The sequence below is a fragment of the Hippocampus zosterae genome, chromosome 18 (genome assembly GCF_025434085.1).
Source record: "Hippocampus zosterae strain Florida chromosome 18, ASM2543408v3, whole genome shotgun sequence".
NCBI lineage: Eukaryota > Metazoa > Chordata > Actinopteri > Syngnathiformes > Syngnathidae > Hippocampus > Hippocampus zosterae.
The window spans coordinates 7,760,468-7,769,707 of record NC_067468.1 but is presented as its reverse complement, the minus strand read 5'-3'; the positions used below and the strand labels follow the sequence as shown (position 1 = coordinate 7,769,707).

The 9,240-nt window shown below is 40.4% G+C and overlaps 1 long non-coding RNA gene across 2 annotated transcripts; it reads left to right on the top strand.

Annotated features, from left to right (window-relative positions):
- The first annotated feature begins 1,254 nt into the window (after positions 1-1,254).
- Positions 1,255-6,084, top strand: LOC127591297 (uncharacterized). 2 transcript variants are annotated; one of them, XR_007959845.1, is made up of 4 exons: positions 1,255-1,610; positions 3,083-3,375; positions 3,662-3,721; positions 4,672-6,084. It is a non-coding gene; the product is annotated as an uncharacterized LOC127591297 (long non-coding RNA). The 2 variants fall into 2 exon arrangements; XR_007959844.1 differs by having other exon boundaries at positions 1,457-1,625.
- Positions 6,085-9,240: the final 3,156 nt, after the last annotated feature.

The following is a 9,240-nucleotide window of genomic DNA, read 5'->3' as shown; positions in this document are numbered from 1 at the left end:
TCTTCAAAAGATGTTGAAATTTGGATGAGAATCCACACTGGATTGTGATGTTTTGTATTGACACACAGCAGCATTTTGGAACGTTTATTTTTTATTTTTAATCTACTTTTGTATTCATTGTCAGCTACATGGTTATTTTTAGTTCAACAGTTATCATTTGCTAACTCAATTTTTTTTATTATTTTTAGCCAGTCACATGAGCAAAGCTATGGGAACATGTTTTGATAGCATGTGCAGTAATTATTTTCCCTCCCCCTCCCTCTCAGTGCAAACACTATATGGACTTTAAAAAGAGGGATCAGAGTGGGCGTTGTATATAATCTACGCTAAAAAGTGTACCTCTTTTTTTCCCGCAAAATTAAGTGTAGTGCAATCGCTACTTTTACCAGTCGTTTTCTTTTAAACAATGTTGTTGTACTCCACCTCTCTGTCCAAGTCACCAGATCTGAATGTGCCCTGAAGAAAATGTGTGCTTGCACTGTGGGGAAATGTTTGCCTTTGTGAACTTCTCCAGTACACGGAAGTGTGGAACGGTATTGCTGCTACACTATGAAAAAAAATTTTTTTAACCCATCATGGAGAACCGTGAAACTAAATGTAAAAACGTGATGACGTAAAAAAAACGTCACATTGAAACAGAATGGATAATGTGGCTCACTTAAACAATTTAAGTTGTTCAAGCTTGGGTTGAGAAATGGCAACATTTTAGATTTAGTGCCATTGCATTCGGACAAAGTAGGGAAATGTGCCTCTGTGTCCTACTGCACTACGGGACCCAGGTTGCAACAAAAGTTGAATTTATTCACATTGTGAACGTTTCACCTTTTTACGTGAAACGTTTTTTACACCATGTTCACATTTTCAAACGATTTTTGAAAATCCTCCATAACAGTACGCTATTTTGTACCCTTGTTTTTTTACTTTGCTTTGAGGTAGGAAATTCAATAAGTGCCTGATTTTATTGTCGAATGTATGCAGCCCATTTGGATTGAGCCAACAGAGTGACTTGCTCGAGTCATGTATGACGCATTTCTTTTTATGGGTTGGCAAACTGGCATTTAAGGACTCATTCAACACAGGTCTTGTTCCAACTTGCAGCTTCTCTCACTATCGCCGCCCTCCCTCTCATCTTCCATTATAGCCCAAAGAGGTGTGTGTGTGTGTGCGCGCGTGTGCGTGCGCGTGTGTGTTTGTCTATCACCCAAAAAATTAACTTTGTTTTTCAACCAACTTTTCTGGGGGGGGTTCTATTTTTTTCCTTTGTGCATTTGGAAACACACACGGAAAATCTGACATTGTTTTTATTAATTTAATCAGCAATTAGATGAATGATTACTCAAATTTCTTGTGAAATTGTTACATGGACACCAGGTATGACTGAGCGTGTGTGACTAAGATGAGCCGGAAGGCGTGGCGTCTGTGTGTTGGAGAAGTAAAAGCGACATGTATTCACAGGTTTCTGCTTTCCTCCCCTTCCCTCTTTTGTTGGAGATTCCCGCACTGAAAGCGGAACTCGACATTTAGTTTTAATCCCAGGCGGACGCCAGGCCAACCTAACGAGAAAAACAAATCTACTTTTTGATGACCGGACGGGTTGGCCTTCTTTGCAAGTGAAGGAACTCAAGGTTTGTTGTCATATTTTTTCTTTTTGCTGTTGTCGTTTTCAGTAAGGAATCGCTTTCCATCAAGAAGTCTAGTCTTGATCGAATCATTTGAATTGACTTAATTATTCCTTTAAATGACTGGTTTATTTTGGGGGGGGGGGGGTATGTCAATCATCCCCAGTTTTGAAGTCTTGTAGGTTTTCTAATATATTCTGAGTCGTTAAAATGTACAAGAGCCGGAAAACAAAGTACAAATTATGGTAATTTTAAATATTTTTAAAATCCACAATGTGATTGGTTGTTATACTGTATCCCTTTATTCCACTCACAGATGAAATCTTGTGGTCGTCCAACGGAAAACGACTCAATATTTTTGTGTCACTTGATGAGGTAACATCTGAGGCATCTTATTGAAGATGTACCAACTAAGGAGCAATTTTTTTAGGCACTTGACACATTGACAACGTAAATGACTGCGTATACGCCAAATGGAATTATTCGATTCTTTTCACAATCGATATTTTCATTTGCAATGTTGTAAGGCAAGATACTCCCACAGATGTGGGACAGGTATTTGTAAATAAGATTCATCAGTGCGCACATACTGTACAAATGTGGCAAAAATTATTTTGCCCAAATCAAAGTCTTTGTAAGACACCACAGTTGAGTTGTAACCAACACTGGAAAGTGTGTTCACTGAGGAATGGATACAAAGCTACTTTTCTTACTTTTTTTTAAGTATGCCATCTATTAAAGACCGTATAATGTGAATTCAGATGATTTGATATGTATTGCTCAAGTGTTTTCACCATTACAATTTTCCAGATTTTTTTTTCTTTTTCTCATTCACTCCCAAAAACGTTATTAAACGTCTTTTCAGACTTGGTCCAGAACTGGCTGGTACTGAATGAGGTAATAGGTGGGCTGGGTGTGTCTAAAAAGGGGCCCAGAATCGCGCCCTATCCATTGCGCTACGTGCAGCTATCTAGCTATCCTCACACCCTGAAAATACACGTGCCATGTTGCCGGCCGTGTGTGCAATTTATATAGCAGAGAAAGCCGGAAAAGCTCGACTGATTTAGTTTTTAAAGTCCGACTCGACATCCAACGTATGGGCGTCGGTTTACAGCTCTGCATAACATCGTGTCCTTAACGTTAACCCTTTCGGGGACAGCGGTTACTACAGCGGACAGTTTGTTATCAGGTTACACAGGGTGCATGGAAGGGTTGAAGAAAAAAGAAATACAGATCAATTTAGTCTCGACTATGAGAGCACTACTGCTGCTTATTTTAACGGACATGCTGTTTTTTTTTAAAACTCATTCAGTACCAGCCAATTCTAGACCAAGTCTGAAAAGACGTTTAAAAACGTCTTTCGCAGTGAATGAGTTAATTGTCCCATCTTAATCCCATCCTATCTCATTCTTCATCCTTTTTATCAATTCCTTCGTTCCTAATCCCCGCGCACCACGTTCCAGACGACGATGACAAGCGCTCCATCCCATCACCGACAGAGAGGCATCGACTACGACCTGCCCACCTGCGGAGAGACCAAGTGCAGCGGACACGGTTTTTGTGTGATCCCCCCAGGTGGGGGTGCTGGCATCGCGTGCGAGTGTGACCTGGGCTACCAGGGCGAAACCTGCCAGTTAACATTTAACGGCTCCCTAAGCCTCCCGCTGACCTTGAGTGTGGTGGCCGTCCTTATCGGTTTGGTGACTCTGGCTTACATCTTCGCCAAGTTGCGGCAGAAGCAAAAACAGTGGAAGAGGTAATGCTCTTGACTGACATGAGTTCAAAAATGGCGTCAAAACATACTTGAAATCTGTGCATGTGATGTGAAAAAAAAATGTGGGGAAAGTGTTGCGATCTGATGAAAACAGTTTTTATTTTTTCTTCCGCCAATCATACAAGTTGTCGGTCACATTCATCATGGACAGTTTTTTTTAGAAATGGTTTATCTGCTCTATGTACATATACATGTATCCATATCGATACAAAACTAAGAACTTTTTCTGTACATGACAAGCTTTTTATATGCTCTTTTTTATCGTCAGGGAGAAAAGTATGGCCAAACAAGTCCTTTGTGAAGCGGGTCCATCAAATTAACACCAGAGGTATGTGTTTGATATTGCTAATGAAATATTTCAGCATAAGGCATGCACACTAACATTAAAAAAAGATACTTTTACTCTGATAAACACGATCTGGTGCCGATCTCTTACCTAGAGTGCCCTATTGAGGGAAACCGGTTGAATTACCTTCCGCGTGAGAAAGTTGAGTCTGCTTTTGTTGGATTTTACTTCAGACCCTTTCAGGGACAGCGGTTACGACAGTGGGCAGCTTATCAGGTTACATGGTGCATGAAAGGGTTTAAAAAGTACTACCATTTTTGAGGCGTCTTTCTTCATCCTAACTTAACTGCTTTGGAAATGCAGCAAAAATGCGAAGGAATCTCTAAAGTTGTGCACAAGGTTTCCTGACGTTGGTTAACTTCCACTTTTTTGACATAGAAAAAAAAAAAGTCAAGCGAATGAATTTTGTCATCCTAAAACCTTTTAACTCATCAGGCAACTGGCCAAAATAAGATCCCTGTCATGTAAATGTAAAAATAAAATAATCCCTGTATCATCAATCTAAAAGTAAAACGCCTCGCCCTTTTTGGAGATGTCTGACGGAAACATAGCGGAGATGGAGCAAAATTGTTCCAGAGTATAGCTGCAACTGGAAATAATTTTCATATTGTACTTCACCACTCGATACTTTTGCATGTCAAAATAAGATCTAGTTCAAAAGTCAGTCCGACAGCTCGTCCCGGAACTGACGTTATTTGCTGTCACGCATGATGATGGCTTGACCTTCAAATTGAGTTATGACCAGAAGATGGACTGTTTGTCATATTTCAGTGAACTTTGGTGGTACCACTTTATGTGCTCAATCCTGTCCTACGATATTAGATTTCACTGTATTCTATCTTCTGCCTTTCATTTTATGAGTATTCACATTTTTCCCACTTTTGAAAGGAGTAGCAGCGTTCCTTAAAAAAAAAATTGTCCCTCTCATTCAGGCAAGTTAAGGAGACCCCTCTTCAAATGTTCTTCTGCAACCTCCTCGCTCATTTTATTCAAGCGTTAAGATGGACCAGCATGGACCTTTGCTCCTTGAAGTGCTGATCCACAAATGCTGAATTAAGCTTTACTGTGATTGAGTTGGCCGTCTAACCATTTCTGACATTTCTGATGAAACGACACTGTCACATGCTGAAAGTGAAGTATGCTGTTATATTTATTCCCTTAGTTTGTTATACTTGGAAAATGTTTGTGCTCATATGTGGGGCAGGTGATATTTATATAACAGATTTTAGCAAACCTTTGTGGTAATAGAAACGTCTCCTTTTAAGTGGTCCTGATTTATTTTACTTATTTTTTTTGTAAGGGAAGGAAGGCGATGAGGGAAAAATGGCTAGTGCGTCATGTTCCTGAAATTGCCTAGAGAGCACACCAACACCACACACAACCTAATCTCAAAAATTGCAGATTTATGCCAAGGGAAATGACCGTTGCGGGTGCAATCCCTTTTAATAAATTTACAGTTGGACTTGAAGTGCACTTTATGATCTAACTAAAATCCGTCACAATATAATCGTGGTGCACACTTTGGTACGGTAACCCACTTTTAAAAATCTGTAAAATATAACCAAACAGTCACTATTCAGCATCAGTCGGCTATCTTTATTTTTTTATTTTGATGATTGCGTCCTTTACGGAGCTTGCACCCTGAGATAAAGTGACTCTGCAGGCCTGCTATAAGTGCCAGTCCTGCAAACCAAAAGAACTGGTACAGAGTTTTGAGCCCCCAACCTTAGCAATGTCTGACCCATGATAATTAACCAAAAAGAAATATTTTGCCTACGAGCTTATCAGGATGCAAACTTTTCCCTTTTTTTTTTTAATTGTTGTGAATGACTTAACACAAGTAGTTACTCCTCTGTTTGTGGCCAACTGCAGCTTCAAGTCACACCCACCCCCGTTCAAAAAAAAAAACGCCTCCTCACATCGAAAGAACAGGAACTCAGTTTAACTATCGAACTGTGCTGACAATGTGGTGCAACGTTGTCTTTTGTCAACCAACAAGTTGTGCAGCCCGAACACTCACCGAAGGGAGTGTTTTTGTTCCCACCCACTAATTTACTTTTCAACTTTACACAGATGGAAACATATTCCCTCACGGCGTAAATTTGAGAAGAAACAATATTTATTAGGAACTATAAACACTGACAGTTTCAGGTTTTAGTAGAATACCAGTCTGCTTTATTTCTTGTTCGCACCTTTTTTTTCCCCGCTCAAGGTGATGGGTAAAGTCGTGAAGCACCGTCCGTTTTTCTGTTTTGTCATTATTTACACGAGTAATCGGATTACCTACAAGCCTCTAGACATGATTAAGAAAATTATGTTAGGTTTTTCTTATGCTCAACTGTTGCTTCAAGCAAGGCAAAGAAACTGCACTCGAGTGCCAGACAAACAGTCGCTTCATGCAAAGTGTGCTCATTTGCGGTTTGACTGTGCAGTGTGAAATGGCAGACGGTTTCAACTGGTCAATGTGCAGGTGCAGCACACAACGCGAGTGCCTCTTTTTAAATACTTTTTACTGAAGCGCTTTTTATACAGCTTGTTCATTTTTAGCAAAATGAGTTAACAATTTCAAATGATGCACCAGAGGTAGAATTTTTTTTTCATGAACTCTATCGGGTAGATTTATTTGTCATTTTGCACTTTTGATGTTTTCAAATAATAAAACTTTGACCCAATTCAGATGTGTCTTGTATTTTGTATCTGCCGTACTTTCTTCGACTGGTTTTCTGCGATTTTTTTTTTTTATGTAATCTTTCTTTGTGACTTAAATTGATGTGTGGTGTCAACCGAGCCGAAGAGGGAATACGTTGTGTAAAAGTATGTGGTCAGTCAGATAAGAGATGTCCCTTATACGGTTTCCCCAAAATCTGGTTGCATCACTAGAAATATCACAAAAAAATATGTTCCACCTCCCATCTAGTGGAAGAAAATGTCATTGTTCTGTCAATCACGAGAAGTCATTGGTATAGATGGCCAAACTATTTTTTTTTCTCCGAGCTTTGACTTGAAATTTGATCATTTCCAATGACACGCCTGCCGATTGTTCACAGCGTACCAATGTGTCACGACATGGTGGTTAGTACTCAGGGCTCTAATCGAGGCAGTGCCCCAAATAATTGCCACGTGTGTCATTTACTTATGACGCCTACCTAAAACTAAGAAATTGAGCCAGAACTGTCATGACCTCAATCCATAAATGCAGCTGTGTGCACGCAGATTACTACATTAATTACTCAACCTGTTTGTAAAAGGCTAGATCTTTGCCAGGCTACTGTACACAAGGGTGGCAAAAATAGTTCCGGATTTACAATTTTGATCTGAATCCACACCAGGATTGAATATTGTCTTCATTTCTTGGAGGGACGAATTGGGCTTTCAAATTTGGGTGTGGGAGGTGGTTGTTTGTTTCATTCAGTGTATTCCATTTTGTCACTAAAGGCATGTAAGGCAGATCAGTACTCCACCTTTGGCCCAGAGCAAGCAGGTGTGGACACACCTGCGACTCAAATGAAAACAAATGCTAGAAAATGGATGGAAGTTAAACCAAGGTGCAGATACTGTAATTCAGGGGTGTCAAACTTATTTTTGTCGCGGGCCACGTTGAAGTGACCGTGTTCCTTGGCGGGCCGTTATAATTGTGAAACCATTTCAAGAAGTTACTGTAATGAGGGGTTTGGTAACAAGAAAATGCTTTACAATAGCTTGTATTTATTACATATGAGGAGTTGAAATTTGGTCCAGATTTTGGCAATCATGGACATGATATGTTTGATTTGCTTTCGTGGGCCACATCAAAGGATGTGGCGGGCCAGACCTAGCCCCCGTGCCTTGAGTTTGACACCTGAGCTGTAAGTTTTGCACCAGAGGTGAAAATATGAAATTGCATACCAGATTCAAGCCTGTCACAGCTGCAAATTTATACAATAATATTTAGAGGTGCATCACTTTTGGACAGCCCTTTCTTATTGCAAAGATGCCAGGACTACAACATTACCGATCTGATCTATTTGAGTACCGGTACATAAAACCCTGGCTTTGAGAACATTAGTGGCTGCACATGAAGCCTAGCACCTCTCTAGATGCTAGCTTTTCCGACCGCCCCCACTACATAAGAACCTTAGCACCTGTGTTCTCATCTGGAGTTATCCAGCACAATTGCTACATGCAGTCAGCTGTGCCCACATGGCAAAAAAATGCATCTTTCCTTTGGATGATCCGCTGGCAGGGCGTTGGAGTGCCTCATTGTCAGCCATCAGTGCGAGTGTCGCGCAACAAGCAGTGGAGGAGTAAGAAAGGATTTGGGGGTTTTCTGACATGTGGACCGAGTTTCAGGCTGGCTCCTTCTCACCCATGAGTGCACGCATGTCACTGTGAGAAAGGCTGAACCGCCAGGAAGGGGAAAAGGATTGGTGAGGGGTAGACCGACTTGACAATCATCGGATGATTTTGAAGCCTCATTTTGTATACAGTAATCCATTGTTTATCGCGGTTAATGGGGACCAAAACCACCCGTGATAAACGAAGATCTGCGAAGTAGCGACCCCCCCCTTATAAGTACATGTAAATGAGTATAAAAAATATAAGGCCAAATTTAATGGTATATATGCATGTAGAATTTAATTTTGTAGTAATTAACATTACTTAATGCTGTATAGTAATAGATTTAAACATGTATGTTAGGTTAGGTTTGTGTATGAATAACAAAATACAGGAAACCTAAACATGTAGTACTATATATGTTGTTCTATGTGACTCGTGTTTTGCTGACTTTCGCTGCTTCTTGCGGACCGTTTGCGGACTTTTTGCAGACTTAAAATATATACCTGTATATATTTTTAATGAATGTTTGAAAAAATCTGCGATGCACTGAAACCACGATAAACAAACCGCCAAATAGCGAGGGATCACTGACCTTGGACATTTTTTTTTCAATTATTTGCATTTGGCACGGTTGTGAAGAATATTCTTTTCTGGAGTGTGTCAAATTTACAAGGTATTTTCACTTTCCTGGGATTTTAAGTGTGTTGTAATCCCCCCCCCCCGCCCCCTTAATTATTTTTACTTTGCCTTACTGCAGATCTGAACTGTGCCACTAGAGGGCAAAAAAAATTCAGAATTCTGTCACCTAAAACCCACAAAGTACATCCAGCCTGAGACATCAAGTGCTGAAGTGTTTTCACATATATCAACACGTGAAAACGTGTCGTTCTATAAAGAACTCTGTGGAACTACAGAGGACCGATTGTTCACCATCGCGTTGCCTGATTTGTGAAAGTTTAAACAGACAAACCCATGTTGCCAGACGAGCTGCGCCGGCAAAGAAGCCACGCAGACCGGTCAGGTGACATTGTCTGTATACTTAGCCTCTTCGAAGTGAACCAACAGGGTGGCCTACACTGGTAAATGTCAATGAAGCCAAACCGTTGTTTTTCTTTGAGTTGTCTACTCAGTAAATCAGGAGTGACATGCACAAACTTCTATGGACTGACGTCTCCTCTCAAGAG